This window comes from Lepidochelys kempii, chromosome 13, assembly GCF_965140265.1.
Source record: "Lepidochelys kempii isolate rLepKem1 chromosome 13, rLepKem1.hap2, whole genome shotgun sequence".
In the NCBI taxonomy this organism is placed as follows: Eukaryota; Metazoa; Chordata; order Testudines; family Cheloniidae; genus Lepidochelys; species Lepidochelys kempii.
The window spans coordinates 27,683,092-27,703,886 of NC_133268.1; positions in this window are offsets into that span (position 1 = coordinate 27,683,092).

A 20,795-nucleotide genomic window follows, 5' to 3' on the forward strand; every position below is an offset into this window, starting at 1 on the left:
TACCCTCGAGGGGAGCAGGCATCATCTCCAAATCACAGGACAGTGATGCAGGCTGCTCAACCTTTTGCAGGAATGACCCACTCATCGTTGCCTTATTTGGGGCAATTTTACACTCCGCCAGCCTCGCTGTTGCGTGCCTTGAAGTACTAGCCCTTTCCCTCGCATCCAGCTGGGAGGCCACAGCCCCGCGTTATTAAATGGTGATTAGACGAGGAGCGGCCATCCACCCCTGACGCCCACGAGAGAGGGTTTCATTAAGCTGACAGGCAGCCTTCAGCGTGTACTGAAACACTGTCTTAATTGGGGATGTGCTGCAGTGACCGAGGAGGAATGGTACACCAGGTGAAGACTGGGACAAGGGGAGAGTTTCCACCTTCTTGCTGCAGCTACTGAATAAATCAAATCAGAGCAAGACATGGAGAGCGAGACAGATTAGATAGAATAGAGACAGACATGTTACAAGGTCTACATCAGCCTCTGGCCTTTCATATTTGCTCTTTATTTACCTACAGTCGTCTCTGAGCAAAAGCCTTCCCTAGAGAAGGGAATCTGAGCCCAGCCACAGCACACAGATCCAGGGGATGGGCTGTGGTAGGCGCCAAGGCTGCAGTGTCTCTGCCCGGCAAGGGAAGGGAATAGCCAAAATGTCTGCTAGGGGCTGGATCTGTGTGCCCCTACCTAGGGAAAAGGATTCTCAAGGAGGCGTTTCCACCTCCAACAGGAACCAAGTCCAGAGCTACACAAAAACTGCCAAAAAAAAAATGACAGTCTGAAGACATAAGGCATGGTGTAAGGGCCTGGCATATGACCTAAGGCCCAAACTAAAGTCAGGCCCTGCCCTGTTACAAAGCAGATGCTTGCTTGCAGGTTCACTGTCCAATACATGGACTTGACAAGAACAGGGCTGGTGTTGCAAAAACACAAGCACTCCTAGGCACTAAGTATTCAAGTAAACACATTCCAGAAGAGTGGTACCAGAACACCCCAATACAAGGTTATGGTGTAGACACATTCCCTGAATATGATACAAGGACGTACTGACCCCTTGTAAAGATAAGGTCAGGATGACAGGAGGATGGACAGAGATGTCTTGATCGAACCAACATAAGCAAGGTAAAAGGTGGTAATTAACCACCTCAGAGGGGCAATCTGTAACTTGGTTGTGTCAGTGTATAAAAGATGGGTCACAGAAGGGGTGTCTTTGTCCAGCCGATGGGGGAATGGAAAGTCCCACCATTCACTGAGCTGAGTCCATTGTCACAGGCATACATGTCCTGGTGTAACTATAGACACTGATCTGGGGAGCCAGTACCGTGCTGTGTCGGCAATAAACGTGGCTGGGCTCCTTCACTACTGAACAGAGTCTGTGGTCTTTTGGGCAGTGCGATCAGGGTCTGCTGAGCCAGCTATCTGCACACAGAGAGAACACACACACGCAGCCGACAACTGACGACAGTGATGAAACTTTGCAAAGCTCAGGAAAATGCGACTCCGGGTTGGGGCAATGGTTCTGGTCAGTTCGTATTTCATCAGAACTATTTTACTCATTACGTACGTGGGGGGGGAGTATGTGCACATAAATACATGCACAAAGTTTTTCCACCAAAAGCGAAGCTCACAATTCAAATACCCTGTTTGTTCCCAAACCTCTCCCACCTGCCCACCCCCAAAAAGACAACCCACCCCAAGCAGAGTTTGACCCTGTGAAGAGAGAAGTGTCAGAGCCTCCATGACATTCACTGGGGACTTTGCTATTGAGCTCACATGGAAATTGCTCTGATATTTTGCTGATAGATGGAGTATAAACCCCTAAGATCGATATACAGTATATGCATGTGCATTTAAACTGTCACACTGCAGCTCCATGTATGATGACAGTCCGCTTTCTGATATATTTCTATGGATGGTTACCAAAATACTGGGCAGGAATGTATTGGGTGTGAGTCATGCACTTAAATCAATCAGGTGTGTCTCCGCGGAAATCAGTTGCACCAATGAAAGTAAAACATTTGTTTAAGGCTAGATTGTGTTCTCTAGACACAGCTCGGAGCCAGCGTTAGTGTACAAACTGCCCAACCCCTGGAGCAGCCCTGGGAGGAACTGGGCCCCAGAGACAGCCCCTGAATCACAAGTCCTCTCTTGCTTCCTTCTTGCTGCGGAGGGAGTAGTTTGCTTGTGGCCTCCACCAGCATTCAATGATGACGTCCCTGCACGGGTTCAGCTGTGCTGGACAGCAAGCAGGGGGAGAGGTTACCAAGGCTTTGTCCCTTTCCCATCCTGCCTCGCCCATGAAAAAGCAGGCACACCTAGGCACTCAGACCGGAGGCCCAGGTAGTACGTGTAAGGGGTTCCTAACTGCCCTCCATAGCCCAGGTTGAATTCTACCCCGGAGTGAGGAAGTAATTGATAAAGGTTACCTCGTCCAATCAAGGTCAAATGTCCAGTGGCTAAGGGTACAGCTGCACTGTAATTAGCCACCTGCAGCTGGCCCCTGTCAGCTGACTCGGCTAAGGGGCTGCTTAATTGTGATGTAGATGTTCAGGCTTGGGCTGCAGCCCGAGCTCTGGGACCCTCCCCTCTCACAGGATCCTAGAGCCCAGGCTCCAGCCCAAGTTCAAACATCTAAACCACAATTAAACAGCCCCGTAGCCCGAGCTCTGTAAAGCCAAGTCCGCTGGCGTGAGCCAGCCTTGGGCGTCTAATTGCAGTATAGACATACCCTGAATGATCCCTGTGAACAGTCTTACAGGTTCAAGCATTGATCCCACAATTCCCAGTAACCAGCAAATCAGTAAGCCCCCGAGTCTGCTGGTATCCAGCTTACAAACAATGGAGAGGGCTCCTCGACCAGCTTCTGTAAGGCTGTGTCATGGCAGCAGTGGCTGGAGGAGAAGGTGGGCAGGGAGGCATGCTGGTGTAACGGGAAGCGTGAGGCTACTGCGCCCACTGGGATTGGAAAAGATTCAAAGGTTAACTTGCTGGATTTCTTTCAACTGTGCCAATAGCAATATATCTCCCTGTCCACATGCACTCTTCACTCCTTACGGAGGAGCCTGATACATTAGATACGAGCAGTATATGGCAGATAAGCTGCTACAAAGCTTCCAAAGAACAGGGGCTTACTGAAGAGGAGTGGAAATTGCAGATCTGTGCTTGAGGTGGTTATACAGCCCATGGAGCGGCAGACAGGCGGGCAAAGGGCTGCTAAGGGGCCCAGTGAACAGAATGCCAAACCCTCTGAAAATACAGGCCTCTACCACGGGAGCTGAGGGAGGACCTGGTTTAATAAGTAGTAGTAGTGACGTGTTAGCCCGCTGATTCCAGTGGCACCACTGCTGATTTACGCTGGAGTAAGTGGAAAGAAAATCAGGCCCAGAGCCTCTAGCCATTAACTGGAGACACAAGCAGAGTGTGGCAGCTCAGAGCCCATCTCGTGGACGGCCATGGTGCATGCACAACAGAACACTGAGCTGAGTCAGCTGGCACAGGCCAGCTACGGGTTTTTAATTGCAGAATAGACGTATCCTCTGGGCCTCTGTTTCCCATCTGTAAAATGGGGATACTAGCACTGCCCTGCCTCACAGGGGTGCTGTGAGGAAAAATACAATAAAGGGCACAAAGTGCTTTGAGATCAGCTGTTAATACTATATATGTTTTATTATTCTATATTTGTCCTCCTGTCTCCCCAGCAGGCTCCTGGGGCATGACTCCACCTACTTCCAGACAGAATTGTGAAGTGCAGTTGCAAACTCCTAGCATCACAATCACCCAGTCTGTGTGGACAGAAAACTTAGAGGCTGTGACTGAAAATGTGGTTGCGTTAATTATCAAAAGCAGATCTGACATTACATCTCCTGCTCTCCATAGCCACAGACTGGGAGCAAAATCCCACCCAGCTCTGGGATACAATATACCTTTGCCCTGTGATGTTTTTAATTGTAATCTTTCAGTATACAATAAATACAAGCACTAGAGAGAGGGCAGTTCAGCTGAGCCTGGAAGCGGGTTCCATTGAGCCTGGTTCAGTTGAGCCTGGAAGCAGAGGGTTCTGGGTTAACTGTCCCAATGGCAAACTACAAGCCACAACAGCTTAAGGCGAGTGAAGAGATTTCAGGAGCATTCAACCTTTCCAGGTATTCAGGCTTGGTTCACACCTATGCCACTACTTTCACTTCTGTGAGGTGGGTAGAAATTGCTACAAATCAGCCTGGTGGTATTTTACACCCAGGTATAAATTACAACATGTGCAGGGCATTGGAGAGTCAGGCCCATTCGCATGGGCATGTGGCCACTAAAGCTCCTAGTAAGGCTGTGTGTAAACACACAGATTGGATGTGCAAGTGGTATACAATAAGAGCCTGTCTACATATGGAATTATTCCAAAATAATTCCATGTGTGGCCATGTTAATGCAGAATAAGTGTATCTTTTTCTGGGTATCTTAATGCACTTTCAAAAGGCTTGTCTAAACTTGGAAGTTAATTTGGATTGAGGTAAAGTGTGATAGCTATTCTACAATAATTCCAAGTATAGACAAACTCAACGTGGATTAAACGAACTTGGAAAAAGGCATTTGTTTTCCAGAATAAGAGACACACAAAGTTATTCTGGAGTAGACATTCTGTTTTAAATTCGCACCCTACTTTATTCGGAATAACTTTCACGTGTAAGTCATGCCCTAAATCAAGCGTGGGCCACTGTGTATGCTTAACTTTGAAAAGGTTCAGGCTGCAGCATATGAGTAGGCACTGAATGAACTCAGGGTCACCTAGGAGGTAGGAGCCTGTGATGATGATGTCATTGTGAAGATGTCTGGAGAAGCCAAGTTAGAAAACAGAGTAATCACCTTACCAGCATAAGCTTTGCTGGTGAAAGCTCAAACTTTTGAAAAATACAGCCCCTCCCTTTCAGGGAAATGAAACCAGTCTCCACCTCCATACCCCCCTGGAGCTTCACTCAGTGTTGTTAAAGGTCTGTCAGTTGTAATGCATCCCTCTTCTGCCCCCCACAACCAGTCCTTCACACACACTTTAGGGAAGACAGATGTAGATCTTCACAATAGGACCCTTCCTCTCCTTTCTCACATGCCTTGGTGAGCAGTGAAATAATTAAATATATTAGCATTTGAAGGATCATCGTGTCTTCGCTACGAACAAAAAGTTGTGCTCTTAACTCAACTTCACAAGGATTTTATCGTGCATTGGTTATGTCAAAGTGGTTGATAGTTTTCACATGAGTTAGCAGGTCAAGTTAAAGACTTCAACTTTTTCGTGGAGGCAGCAAATGCCTCTAAAGAAAATTTGCCAACCCTTTAAATGAAGGTAACATTTAACTGCGTGAATACTTCAGTAATAATTGATACACAATTCATCACGATTGCTTTTTAATTATCCTAGGCTGTGTTGCAACATGTTGCAGCGACATGTATAAATCATTTTATGTGCTGTAGTGTGTAAATGCTCCATAAAAGGTGCGAATACATTGGCTAATAAATATTGTACCACCATATGTATGGGGCTCTCCAGCTCATCCTATAACAATGCATTAGTCCCAGGGCATTTCTTTAATGGATTAATTATTATTAACGTTTATAGAAATATTGAAAGTGTTTCCAAAGATGCTAGGGAGAAATATGGGGTAAATACGGAAATTTCAAATGTAATAAGTAGTAAGGGATGAAGTTTCAGAAGGTCTGAGACTCAGAATCTATCTAATTTATCTATCTATGTCTCCTTTCACCACAGAATCCTAGCACTTGAACAAATAAAGGTCTGCAAATAATAATTGCAGTTTACACTGTCATAATTTACTTCTCCTTTTTGCACCCACAGTTGCATTGTGGACCCTATCCTGACTTCTTGCCCCTTTCCCTAGCTGAGATGAGCCGGCAATAAGGCAGTGAAAGGAGCAACTGCTCAGCTTTGTTTGTGCAATTCAACTGCAGGTGCAGAAAAGTGTATTCAGGTGTTGCAGACTCAAACTGCACCCACAGAGGTAGTCTGGTCTTCTGAAAACGTACCCCTAGATGTTGAATTCAATAAATACAGGGGCTGTGTCACGAAATATCACACTCAGCAAAGGAACCCCAAAAAGATATCAAGCAATCTAGTAAAACAACTCCTGCAGACATAGACATTGTAGAGAGAAAGTGGGTAAAGCCTCCTGTACAGTTTGCCCTAAATGTAAACGCACAAGGAAATGCTCTGGGGCAGAAGCCTATGAGGTAGGAGCTGTTCAGACTAGAGACATGAATCTAGTGCAGAGAATACAGAGGGAGCCAATTTTTCTGATCATCACTCGTTCTATCATTTAGTTCTAAGAATATTAAGCTCCTTGGGTTGGTCTTTGTGTTGGGTGTTTCTCCAGCACACAGCCCAGGATGGTCTTGGTCCATGCCTGTATCTTCTAGGTGCAGTCATGCAGTATCAATGATAATAATGAATAACAATCTCTGACTCTTCAAAAGCCAGCTCTCCTGTGTGCTTGTTGTCTGATGCCCCACTTACGTGATCAGTGGAGTTTCCAGGTTGTGAGGAGCAAAGTGGCAGTGATCTGTTCAGTGAGATCTTTGCAAAAACAAGAGAGGATTTCACACCTTTTTAAGTGCCACTTCGTTGCAGGTCTGGAATTTTACAGCTGGGGATTTTGCCAGTTAGAACTAGTATTACTTTGGCTCACCTAGACTGCCTAACAGGACTTGAACTGGCCAGCTAAAACAGAGATTGTGCTTTGGTGCGTGTGGCATTCACCATCTCCTGGATTGGTACACAGGGATCGGTGAGAGGTATATAGGCCATGCTGAGCCTGACACCAGGATTCCACTGTAAAGAAAACAAAGGTACAGAAAAAGGCTTCAGCGTCAAATGTTACATTCACCCTATGGTAAAATCGGATCAACTATGAGGCCTCTCTGGGGACTACACAGACAGGGGAGCGGGGGGACTGGGAGGGAAGGGTTCCATAGCAAGCCCATAAGCGTTTCCAAGCAGGGATAGACCAGTGACCCATCTAGCTGAGTATCCTGACTCTCACAGTGGCCTGTACCCCAGAGGGAGGCTACATGGCCAGGTGTTGCCCACATGATAGACCCTATCTGGGCAACAGGAAACTCCAAGTTTGTACTTGCTGAGCTTCCTTCACACTCTTGGGGGGTTGGGGTTTGCCCCCTCTTGGAAGTAGCAGGGGTTTAGACTGCCCAAAACAGCCAATCCCTTGTGATCCACGGAGGCCAGAGTCAAACACGCTGCCTCCAGGCCCTTGGCAGTAGGAGCCATGTGTCCATGGACCCACTCCCCCGTGAGCTGATCCCCCTGAAGGCCTGACGGTCTGCAAGCAGGTGCTTGATGCTGCAGATCATAACCGTCCTCCCCCGCTGCAGATTCCAAGTGTAGTATATAGAAAACTGTGCTAAAATTGCAGGCTGCCCCTTTACATTTCCAGGGCTTTCCTGGTTCTGCTTGCAGGCTAGGGGGCTCCATAGGGAAGCATGTGAGCTGTGCCTAGCAGCAGTCAGTCTGCAGACAGACAGCCTAGAAGGTGGGTGAGTTGTGCCTCTCTCTTTTTAGAGCTCAAATTGCTTTGTCTCTCTCTGTGTCGGGGTTCCTGTGTGGTCTTATTCTGGGTGCTACAAAATAAAACAGTGGGACGCTGCAGGCTTCCAGCAGGAGTATTTATGTTTCTATCGTGTGTGAGAGTTTGTGTGTGTGTGCGCTTGCATGTGCCATGAACACAACACCAAGCCCCACAGAGAAGGAGGTGGGAAGGTTGCCTGCCATACAGGTGCCACTGTCCTCCCGTAACCCCCAAGCAAGTATCTGCTGGGGATTTGCCCCCTGTGCCCTTGGAGGGGCAGGGGATGCTAGGCTCCTAACACACTCATGACTTTGGCCCAGCCTCCCTGCCAAACTCCTGGCCGGTTTGCTTAGTTCTTGCTTCCTCCTGCCATGCAGCCGCCCCGGAAAGCCAGTCACATGCCGCTATTTCTATAATTAAAATCCAACTATTCAGATCTGATGAGAAAACAATTTAATTAAGTAAATTAAAATTTTATTGGGATTTGAATTTTAAGTACTGAGGACCCTCGCTAGAACGCGTGTCTATATAGCACGAATTCGCATATAACGCGATCGCGGCCATGGATCTCAAATTTAATTACTTTAATTGCAATTCATTTTAACGTGGTCCCCACGTTAACGCAGTACCGCGCATGGATCTCAAATCCCGCTTTCTAGCAAGGGTCTGGTGTACAAGTTAATCTGAAAGCACTGAAAGGAGCCGTCTGGTACCATCAGGGTTCATTCCTCTCAACAGGGGGAAGGGGTATGGGAAAGGACGCCACTTGGGATGCAGGTGCTCGCTGTTGGGAGGCCTGCGTGAAACGAGAGGGAGGTGTGGGTCCACTCTCAGTAGAGGCCACCTCCTAAGCCAGGCCAGACGCAGCACTGTCAGGGCCCCTTGCTGCCAGACTCAGCAGAGAGGCAAAGGAATTTGCTGACAGTGAACAAGCTCCCATTCTAGCCCTGGTGGTGGCCCTGCCAGCATAGGTGCTGACTCTGTGGGTGCTCTGGGACTGGAGCACCCATACTAAAAAACAGTGTGTGCTCAGCTGTTCAGTGGCATGCAGGAGGCGCTGGGGGAGAATGGGAGGAGAGGGGCAGGAGGAGGTGGGGGAGGGTGCGCTCAGGGGAGGGAAGTGGAGCAGGGCAGGAAGAGGCGGGGCAAGGGTGGGGGTTTGGCGAAAGGGGTGGAGTGGGGGCAAGGCCTGGGGTGGAGCGGGAGTCGAGCACCCCCGGGGAACTCAGAAAGTCGATGCCTCTGCCTGCCTGGACATTGGCACTGCATGACGGGGGAAGCATGCCCACACTGTATCTAGGCACGTCTCCTGGGGGGAGCACAAAGAGGCTGATTGCTCTCCCACCAATCAGGCGTGTTATCGCTGACATCAAGGGAGTTATGCCAGTGGAAATCTGGGGGAGGTCAGGTCAGAGTCAAGCCCTTAGTCCCTGGGGCTGTTGGACCAGCCTCTTTCAACAAGCGCTGAATTCACTGCAGCTTTGGCAGAAGGTGATTCTGGGCCCAATCCTGTTGGTGTCCTCAACTCCCCTTGATTTTGGGACATCTCTTGGAGGTGTTTATCATTGGCAGGGGAGCTAGGGTGAGTGGTTTGGTGGCTGGGTGTGCATGAGCCCCTCCATGGCAATCATTCTGTTGGAAGAGCAAAACGGCAAAACACAAAATTTCCATTAAGTACATGGAATGCTTGGGGGACAACTTTTTGTTTCATAAAGTAGTGGAAGTAACCAGGGCGACAGCCTTTTAGACTTCATTCTGACCCACAGGGAGGAATGGGTTGCGAATCTGAAGGTGGAAGGCAATTTGGGTGAAAGTGATCATGAAATGATAGATTGCATGATTCTAAGGAAAGGAAGAAGTGACAGCAGCTGAATAAGAACAATGGACTTCAAAAAAGCAGACTTTAACAAACTCAGAGAACAGGTAGGTAAGATCCCATAGGAAGAAAATATACAGGCTAAAGCAGTTCAGGTGCTGGCTGTTTCTCAAGGAGACAATATTAAAGGCACAACTGCAAACTATCTCGACGTGAAGAAAAGATCGAAAGAATAGTAAGAGGTCAATGTGGCTCCATTAGGAGCTATTTAATGACCTGGAAATCAAAAAGGAATCCTCGAAAAAGTGGAAAAATAGATGAATTGCTAAGGAGGCGTACAAAAGAAGAGCACAAGCATGCAGGGACAAAATCAGAAAGGCAAAAGCACACAGTGAGTTGCACCTAGCAAGGGAGATAAAAGGTAATAGGTTGAGGTTCTTGAAATACATTAGGAACAAGAGAAAGACAAAGAAAAGTACTTCATTAAGAAGGAAAAATCAAATGCACAAAATGGGAAATAACTGGCTAAGTGGTCATACTGCTGAAAAGGATCTAGGAGCTGAGGTGGATCACAAATTGAGTATGAGTTAAGTGAGACGAAGATGCTAAAAAAGCTAATATTCTGGGGTATATTAAAAGGAGTGTTGTATGTAAGACACGGGAGGTAATTGTCCTGCTCTACTTGGCTCTGGTGAGGCCTCAGCTGGAGTTCTGTATTCAATTCTGGGCCCACACTTTAGGAAAGATGTGGACAAGCTGGAGAGAGTCCAGAGGAGAGCAACAAAACTGATAAAAGATTTAGAAAACCTGACCTCTGAGGAAAAGTTAAAAAACCCTGTGCCTGTTTAGTCTTGAGAAAAGAAAACAGAGGGGGGTCTTGATAAGAGTCTTCAAATACATTATGGGCCATTATAAAGAGGACTGTGATCGATTGTTCTCCGTGTCCACTGAAGGTAGGACAAGAAGTAACAGGTTTAATCTGCAGCAAGGGAGAATTAAGTTAGATATTAGGAAAAACTTTCTAACTCTAAGGGCAGTTAAACTCTGGAATAGGCTTCCGAGGGAGGTTGTGGAATCCCCATCACTGGAGGTTTTAAGACCAGGTTGGACAAACACCTATTCGGGATGCTCTAGGTTTACTTGGTCCTGCCTCAGCACAGAGGCCTGATAACTTCTCGAGCTCCATTCCTGACATTTCTATGATTTTTATGATTCCTACCCATGTCTGAGGGCAGGTGCAAAACGTGACGTGTATGAGGATAAGGCACAAAGTGACAATTGGGACAGGGAATGCACGGGAACCTGACCCTGCACCGACAGGCGGCTGATGTACAGCTGCCAAGCAACTGCAGTGCAGAACAAGAGGAAGGCTGAGGAGGGAAGCATGTAGCTGAGTTCACCATTCACATGGTGAGGATGCCATTTAAGACCATGGATCCACAGACAAACCTATTCTCTGGCCATACCCTGCTCTGTTCATGGGGCAGCAGTTTGATTCATAGCACGGCATGAGTGGTCCAGTGTGAGGATGCCAACCACAGCAACCCCTGTGTCACCTTTGGAAAGTTATCACCTTGGGGGAGGCTGGAGAAGGAATGAAGCTGTCTATGGGCCAAGTTGCAAGAAGTTAGCAAAGCCTGAATATACACCCACAGAATGCTCCCGAGTGTGTGGCTAATGGGAGGGCAGAGAGCAAATATGCTTCTGCTCTCATTGGAATTCACTCTTCCAAGCATGGGAAAGAACCAGCCTCCACATTACATCTATTAGTGAAATCCTTTCCATTCACAAGGAGTAACAGCCCAGATCCCCAAAGGGATTTAGGCACCTAGCTCCCATTGATTTCAATGGAAGTTGGGTGCTTAAATCCCTTTGAGGATCTGGACCAACTGCCCGGGACTTCCAGACTGAATTATGCTTATTCTAGATTAAGCATGGGAAGGGGTCGGAGAAAGAACAAAAGCAAAGTCTCCCAGAGAGAGCACAGAGTATGTGTCTCTTCTGTGAGAGCCTGCAGCAGCTTTGAGAACAAAATGGCCGCTGACCCAGCACACAAGCAGAGTTATTGGAAAGTTGATGGTGAAGTACACAGGAAGAAAAAGGCTTTGTTAGCGACATACTCCACAACTGGACCAACAGTTGGTTTAAAATAAGTGGTTCAGAAGAGAAGCCCTCGTATTGAAGGCCTAATCCCTTTAATAAAACCGAACCTATGAACATTCTTAAGCAGGAGACAGTAATGTGTGTTACAGAGGGGATAGTCTTGACATATTCACACCAGCTACTCAAAATAAAATGAATCCCTTGTTTGTGTCAGGTTCTCCGCACTGCATTTAAACGTGGATTTTGTGTGGACAGTTTGATACCTGGAACAATGCGCCACTGCGTCACTACAGATGTCCAGTCCCAGAATGGATCCTTCTGCGGGTGGCAAGGTGTTTGGGGTACAGTCCGTTATGAAGGCTGGCTGGCCATGATGCAAGCCACTTCCTCTGTGATTGTAAAGACTGGATGAGAGGTCAGGTGACTCTGCAGCTTTGTGAAAAAAATAAAATATATTGAAGAGTATGGCGGCGGGGGAGACACCCATGGAATGGTGGCAAACCTCACGTATTTCCAGAGTGAACTTCAGAGCAGCATGTGCACATCTCCAAAACATAGCCAGAACTCCTGCTGGAGGAACTGGCTGCAGATCTCATTGGTTTGGCCGGGCTTTCAGTCACACAAACCCTGTAAGAACAGCTCCCCTCCTGCTGTATCCCTACATGAAGTATCCCTGCTTTCAGACTGGACTGACAGAGAGACTGTAAAACAGCACCCAGCCCAGGGCCGCAAGAGCTGGACTATGGGGACAAGAAGGGTATGTTATGAAGAAAGAAGAGAAAGGAAGGGGTTGGGGGAACCTTTAGGGACAGAGAGTAGTTCTCTCTTTTTTTGCATGCCCCTCACACAGTCCGTCCTGTTGGCTCTCACCAGCTGTCGTTTAATTAGCCTCCAGTCTGCCCTAAGGGGAAGCCCCTGAGTTTCCAGGCACTGATAATTGGCACCTCTGAGCCTTTTCACCTCTGGAATCCTATTGAAATTTAATAATGGGTCGAATTAAACTCCCCATCAGTGGCATGTCCATGGGGAAAGCGCTGCTGGCTCCACTCCCAGGCAGGCACAGACCACCGCAGTTCTCGCCCAGCACCCCCAAGGCATCTGTGCACAGATCAGCCCTCTCCGTGCTTCTCCTTTTTCCATTGCTTTCTAGAGACGGGCATTCAGAGGCAAATTCAGGCCTAGAATCGAAACTGGAATTCTGTGTGTGAGGAATTTCTCACTCCTTTGTATCGGACCTGCTCCGTTCGCCTCAGGAAATGACCTGGCTAGCAATAATGTAGAACACTCTACAGCAGACAACTGATTGCTCAGTCACTTCCAGGCGAGGGGTATCATTTTCAAATGTACCTAAATGACTTAGAAGCCTGAGTCCCATTTTCAAAAAGGTTTTAGGCACTTGAGAGTCCCATTGATTTTCACTGAAGTGCCTCAGTGATTTAAGCCAAGACCCTCAAAGATATCTCTGAAGTGCTCTGCTCCCGGCAGCCTGCCCTGGAACCCATGGGCAGATTTTCACAAGATCTTAGCACACAACCAGCACTCTGTGTATTCAGCATTTTCAAAAATCTGGCCCTGTCAATTCCTGGCACTGTTGCTTAAACCCAGTTAGTACATTAAACACTTATCACTTACTCGTTAATCTTTATAGACAACCAACAAACATGATTTTGCTTCACATAAACTCCATCCAGTGATGGGCAAAGTAAATATCTCGCTTAATGAGGGCTCTCATTAATCTCTCCATTTATTACATTTGTGTATCAAGTCTGGCAAAAAAACCAAACAGACCAGACAGAAGAGGATCTTGGAACATAAAAACCGAAGTGAAGGATTGTGAGGCTGTTCTGATACTGTGCACAGCTCACCTTCTGCACCTCAGGGAATGGTAGGGGAAAGGTCATGCTATAAACTTAAAAGCCCAAACCCTGGAAATGGGCTGTGTGCAGGGGTGACCAGCAGGAGGTGACGTGATGTATTGAAAACAGTTAGAACTGTAAACTATCATTTTACACTGCAAGGGCCATTGCCTGGTCCTTCTTGCAGGCTAGAGTCCTAACAACTAGGGTGGCCACTAATGCATCCCCAGAATACTGGACATTCTGGTACATTGGAAATGGCATGGGCCTGCTCCCGCTTCTGCGAATTCACACTCATGGTGCATGTGAGATCATGCCAGCAGGGCAGAGCAGCACACTCTTCAAATTGGCATCCCCTGTGCGTGATACCGGACAAAACCATGTCCGGTTTTATATCCATGCTGGACAGGGAACAAACAACACAAAAACAGGACTGTCCATCTTAAAACTGAAAAATGGCCTCCCTACCAGCAACAGTCAGCTTGGAATCAGCCAGCCTAGAGTAAGGTGGGGTGAGCTGTGCCTCTGTTTCAGGGAGCAGCCTGTTTTGTCTCTCTCTGCTTTGGGGTCCCATCAGTGCAGGGCTGGTTTAGATTAAAAGTAAAACAAGTTTATTAACAAAAGGATATCAAATTTTAAGTGAGTTTAAGTATTAAAGGATAGAGTGAGAAATGGTTACAAGCACATAAAAGTGAAAAACACTTTCTAGAAGCTAAGACTTAACAAAACAAGCTACAGCTTTGTTCAAGGTAGTTTCCTTACCAATCTACCTTCCAACAAGATGGCTGACCAGCCCTCTGGTCAGGATCTCCCACAAAGTCCAAAGAGCTTGGTTCCTTTGTTTTCTTAGGTGAAAGATAACTTGGGGTTCTCTGCTCCTCTCTTTATAGTCCAGTGACCCTTTGAAATACATTTTCCTGAAGGTTACCCCCACACACACACCAAAGTAAAGTTCATTCAAGCTGTGAGGAAAGTGAAATGGAGTCTGCTGGTGAAGGAAATTCCATGCTGGTTTCTTCCTCTGCTGGTGTTTTGCTAAAATGCAAATTGATCTGTTCCCTGTATTCTCCTCCCGCAGTAGTCTTCGGGGTCCTGTTTACTTTCTACGTAACTTGCATTCTCATTGTCTCTTAATGCACTTTGGAAATACCTTCCAGGAGGCAGAACCACATTCCTTTGTCTGGCATTGAGTGACTTTAGCCCTGCCTGGCAGACATACTTTCCAATACGTTCATTTCCAATTAAGATAATTTCCAGTATGTTTGTAATATTGAATGTGTCTTCTGCACAATAATATTAATGATCAGTATGTTATTAGCTTTCTATTGATGCCCTATATGACACCCCTTAGATGCAGGTTATGATATTCACGAGTTGGGGTACTTTGAAGTGCTTAGGCTAGCTGAAACTCACTACCAGTGAGCTCTTTGCCCTCTTGCACTGGGATGCTGTGAGGGTCGCAGAAAGGGAGACGGATTTGGCTGGTCTGGAAGAAGGGAGGGACTAAGCCCTAACACAGTTTGTGGTGGGGATTCACCTTTCTCCATGCTGTACATTCGAGCCGACACCCTTAGCTGTGCTGTCAGAGGTCTGCAATTACTTATTTTGCACCAACATACTTAGCATTGAACAGAACAAAGAAGACTCAGCCTCTACTCCAAGGAACCTAGTTACCCCCAAACAGCCAAGCAACACAGACAGCCCTGGCAGTCCCAGGGGAATGGTTGGGGACAAGACATTCTCAGTGGAGAGCCTCCACATCTGGTTTGCTTCCTGCCTTGGCCTGACTGAGCCCCCAACTCTGATGACCTGAATAGCAGCAGTTCTCTGGCTTTGTGACCTAGCATATTCCATCTGAAAGGTGTAAGTGCTTGGGGTGCCAGCTTGGTCATCGTAATCGCTGCAAGTATAATGGAGTCTTAGTCCGATGCTCTATTTCAAACCAATCCTGGTGCCAGCGGATGGCAGCTCTCAGGTGGTATGTGTACCCCATATGAGAATTGCTGCTTCAGAGCATGCTGAGACAGAGACCTCTCCATTTTCTCAGGCTTTTCCTGCCCGGGGAGGATTTGGTGTCGGAATCTTTGCAGGAACATGTTTTCAATTTCACACCATGGTGATGGGTTGGTCTTTTAAAATTTAATTGTAAATGCACCTGGAGAAATTGACAGGCACATAATGCAACTAGAGACGTTCATTGCATTGATTCATTCATTAACGAGCCAGCGCAAAAGGCCTGGGGAAGAGGGGTGCCTGAGTGAAGAGAAGCCTTTCCCAAGATTCAGATTTCCACAGTATTTGAGTGACTCAGATAAAAGTCTCTCTGTCCCCAGTGCCAGGCTGTATTCACTCCCAAACAATTGGCATAAAGAAAGAAATAGTTACTAATTACTGTCTCGCAAACATCTTGGCCTGCTGGAACAGAGGTGTCCCTCCCTGACCCTTGCTCCATCTGTGACTGTTGTTGGGGGAATTGGAACTGGACAAGACCACTGTAAATAAAGACACAAAGGTGAAACCACCAAAGAAGGTGGTTGGACTCTTTATTATACCAGCCTAAACACAGGGTACAGGCACAAAAGTGGGAGTGCTGGCATAGACCCTGTGACACTGGGGACTTGTCTGGGATCTCCCTAGCCATGGCTATTTGTGGCTGCTATGGAGGAGACCTTGAAATGGCTGGTGAGCACGGTGCAGGAGATGCAGCAGGCCGACAGACAGGTGCTGATGACATGGCAGGCGGACCAGCAACGGACCCCACAGGAGTTCATCAGGAAGCAGTCGGTGGCCCAGCAGCAAATACTACAGAGAGTGGTGAGTCCAGCACCCAGGGATGGAACCAGGATGCCAGGGTGGGGGCTTTGCAAGATGGGCCCAACGGATGACCCCAATGTGTTCCTAGGAACATTCGAAAGGGTGGCTACAGCAGCTGGTTGGGAGCGAACAACCTGGGCCCTGCGGCTAGCCCCGTACCTAGGGGGTGAGGCTCAAGGGGCATTCATGGCCTTGGGCGAGACCCAGGCCCGGGACTATGACGCAGTAAAGGCCGCAATCCAGGACCATGTAGGACTCTCCACAGAGAGATCACACCAGCGGTTCCAGGTGGCCTGCTCGACAGAGGGCCTGAGGCCCTGGGCGTTCGCCCCAAAACTCACCGATTGGGCTACCTGCTGGAGGAAGTTATGGATCAAGTAATCCTGAAACAATTCCTCCTGGGTCTTCCGGACCCACTGAGGATATGGGTCTGAAGACATCAGCCGGCCCAGGTGGCGGAGGCAGTCCGGCTAACGGAAGAATATGTCGAGGCCAAGGGGCCCAAGTGGGTGATAAAGCCCAGTAAGGGGGCCAGTCCAAGAAGAAGCCCTCCTGATCCTGCTCCCAAGAGGGGGTCAGACCCAGGGCCCACCTGCAGTCAAGAACTGACTCGTTGGCAGCGCGGGCGCCCCGGCCATAAGAAACAGGACTGCCCGCAAATGGAGTGCGTGCTAGCGGACTTCTGTGGGTGGACTGGGAGATGGAAGGGAGCGAGGGGACAACCCCTGGCTACGGTTTCATTGTTGCTGGGAGGGGAGCCCCGGAAGGGGGTGATGGACTCTACCTCTACCTGCACACTGGTACAGAAGGGATTAGTTAAGCCGCGCTAGGTGATCCCAGGGGCAACTGTGGCCCTACGGTGCATCCATGGGGACACCCAGACGTATCAACAGGTACCTTTGAAGGTCCACGGGCACTTCCGGTGGTAGCAGGTAGGGTTGGTAAAGAACTTGCCCTACCTGGTCCTACTGGGGAGGGATTGGGGGAACCCTGTCAGGTAAAGCCCAAATCCGGGACAGGGAGTCGGAGGAAGGGGACCGAGGGCACCCAAATGAGGACCAAAAAGGGGGGGTGAGAAAAGGGTCAAACCCCAAATAATGAAGGAAACTCCTCCCCCCCCCCCCGCTGCCGCGGGGCCGGGGGAAGAGAGGGACATGGGTCAAAAAACTCCTAGACAACCAGCCGAGCCCCTTAAAGAGTGTTGGCCTGAGACCCAGTTTCACTTTTTGTTTGCTGAATGATTTACTTGGACATCACCCTAGTGCTGCTCACCCCCAGTCTGGCAATCAGCTGCCCACCACTCCCTTCTGGGAAAGTGTCTTGTGGCAGAAGGCTGGGGATCTGGAGGCTGTGAATGAGCTGGGGTGTCGGGGGCACTCTCAGCAGAGGGGCTGCAGAGGGAGCTGAGTGATTGGGGGGAGTAGAGGGACTGGGGGACGAATGAAAGGAGCAGAGGGTTTGTGTTATGGGGATGAAGAGCAGAGATTCTGAGGCACAATAATACACTGAAGGAGCCCAGACATGAAATGAAGCAAAGGAATAGATGGATGTGTGCAGGAATCGAGTGATGTTTCTTCTGGATCATCAATGCAGAATTTCCAGCCGTGGGGGAAGTATCTCAGGATTCGAGGCAGAGAGTTTGTAAAAGCAACTCTGACCAGACCTAGAACGGCAAAGCCCCTAGGGAACCAACCAGTGATGAGTGCCCAGACATCACCCACAGGGCAGAAACGTGGCGAAGGAGACAGAGAGGAATAAAAGGACACAGCAGACGCTGGAGAATTGTGGAGTGGGGTTTTTGGGTCACCTGAATGGCTGCTGGCCCTGAATGATATGGCAACTTGAATCACCACCAAACAGCCTTCAGCTCTCGTGAGCCGGCTGTTGCAGGAGCTCTCCACCACAGCCACTCCATGCTCATGGCTCTCTGAGCAGTGGAAGTCAAGCCCACTGGTTCCTTTCAAGGGCCACACCAGCCAGCCAGGCCGAGCATTGCAGCCAGCACAGCCTGGAGAATGAGAAGGTGTTCCCAGGACAGGCTGCTCCCTCCCTGGGCCAGAGAGAATCCACAGCCCTGCCTTGCCCCCCTCGCTCCTGCCTTGTTCCCAGTGCTGCCGTGCTGGTCCGGGTTTGTTTGTGTGTGTGCACCAGCCTCTCCCTTGTCTCTACCCAACTCTCAGCTCTTCTCGAGCTCTCTTGAGTCCATGCATAATAATTAGCACTCATGCAGCTTTTAAGGCTTAAACAGCATTTTCATGTTGTTTTCAGGAGACATAACAAAACCCTCCAAGGTGTTAGCCACAAAGCTGCAGTGATTGCAGAGGTGCCATCCAGGTGCCCTCGTCAAACAGCCTGAAACACTCCAGTGGGCTTTGGGCCAAGAGAAGTACTTGCAATAAACTATTCAAATCTGCAGAACGTTCCTAGCATTCACTTTTGGCTGCAGCAAGCTTTTTTAAAAGGAGAATAGAATGTGCTAGCAAAGTATTGTTCACAGAAGCATTACAGGTCCCATCATGTGAGTGAGGGGAGAAGCTGTCCAGTGAGTATGGGGCAATGGGAGCCAGATGCCCCCAGCTGCTGGTGGACTGCAAAGCTCTTTGAATCACCCCTATGCCTTAACAATTCCATTTCTCCAATTTGTAACTCATGCCAGCACAGGGCAACTCTGGAGGAGCAGCTTTGTGCGTGCCTGATCTTGGGGGGTGCTGTACACTGCAAGTTAGATCAGCCTGAGGTCTGCCCTGGATTGCACCCAGCCACCTATGACTCCACAGGTCTGTTACAGGAACTGGGGATTGCCTCATCCCATAGGGACCTTTTTCCACTGGCCATGCTGTCTAGTCTGGCACAAGCATGGGCAGTGATGTAGGAGCCACACTCACAGTGTCCTCTGTGCTGGGATGATCCCCCCCAGGTATGGTGTTATCTGGAGCAGTGCAAAGCTGCCCAAACTCAGCCAAGGAGTGGGGCCTGCATATGCTGATTTGGACAGGAGCAAGAAATTTACATTCATAAAGAGTATCTCAGGCAGGGATCCTGTCAGATCCCACAAGCTCATCAGGGTTGGGGCCGGTTAGTACTTGAATGGGAGCAGCGCTGGATTAAGAATTTTGGGGTCCTATGCACTATGGAAATTGGGGGGCCTGCACCTTCACTCAAATTTAGCCTGGCCACCCTCCCTCCATCATGACAGAGGGTTGGCCGGGCCAACCCCAAGTGTTGTTATGACCCCATGAGCCAGGTTGGAATGTCACCCACTCCAATCCGATGGTCAGGGGCCCACAGAGATGGGGGCCCTCTGCAAGTGCACTGAGCGTGCACTGGTTAATCCAGGCCTGAATGGAAGGCCTCCAGGAAAAACCCCACTGCTGTAGGAAATAACATTCAGTAGCTGTCACTCTTCTCTTTGAGTTGGTGCTGATACCAGCTCTTCTCCAAAGCCAGGCTACACCAGGCCCAACATCCCAGGCATGCGAGCAAAGAGTGCAAGTCTGTGTAAACCATGGGGCCGGGACCTCTCTCTGACAGACAGACCTTTGGGCAAAGAAGGAGGTTTCTGCTCCTTCCGTCCGCCCAAGGCAGTGACAAATCAGAGTGCATGGTGTGGCCCTAGGAGCGCTCCAACCACACCGCTTAAAATTCAGTTATAATGCAATTGAATCATGATCCCATTTTAAACCCTAGCTAATTAGTTACGTAATATCCAAATGTTATTAATTCTGCAGTCCGTAAGTAGCCATCATCAATTTATTTGTAATAATAGCATTTCCTCTGTAATAACATTAATCATAATGAATTTATTGGGGCATTACTGGGGATGGGATATTATCGCCCTTAGGGAGCCCAATTGAAAGCCTCCCTACTTAGTGTGAAGACTTTTATTGTTTTAATTCTTAATGTCACACTCGTTAATCTGGCTTTTTACCATCTCTTCATGCGGACGGAAACCACAAAAATAATAAATGTATTTCCTGCCAGTGAGTGCTTTCATGAGTATGTCTTTTACTAAGGCAGCAGAATTCATTGGCTTATGCCCTTAGGGCCAAACGGTGTCCTTGGATTTATTGACTTCAGGGGCAGTTTTAGGCCCTTTTGTAGGAATTTGGTTAGAAATGGCTGGTAGGCAAAGCTAAATAGGGTACGGCCAAGCTTTAGAGTAATGTTCCATATATAAATGGCTTATAAAGGGTTAATAAATGATTACTAGCTGTTCTAAGCATGTTGCAGATGTGAATAGTATGTGTTATAGGTGGTTTTAAGCCATGGTTATAAACAACCTTTTGATCTGTTTGGACTCTATAACAATTGATTCAACATTTATTAAAACCACAGTTGCCAACTTTCACATGGTAAATAAGCACCCCAACTTTCATAATAAGCCAAAAATCAAGCTAATCCCATTTCAAAACAAGCCCAAAACAAGCCAATCCCTCAGAACCCCAACACTCTACTTGACTAGATCCCCCAGGTGTGCAGTCTGGGACTGTGGTGGGCCCGCTGTGCACCCCTGACTCTCTCCCCCCGCATTGCCCCTGCTTCCCCCCTCCACCCCCGCCCCTGCTTGCCAGGAGCCAATCAAAAAAAAAAAAAAAAAGAAGCAACAAGCTACTACAAACTACTAGCCAACAAGCA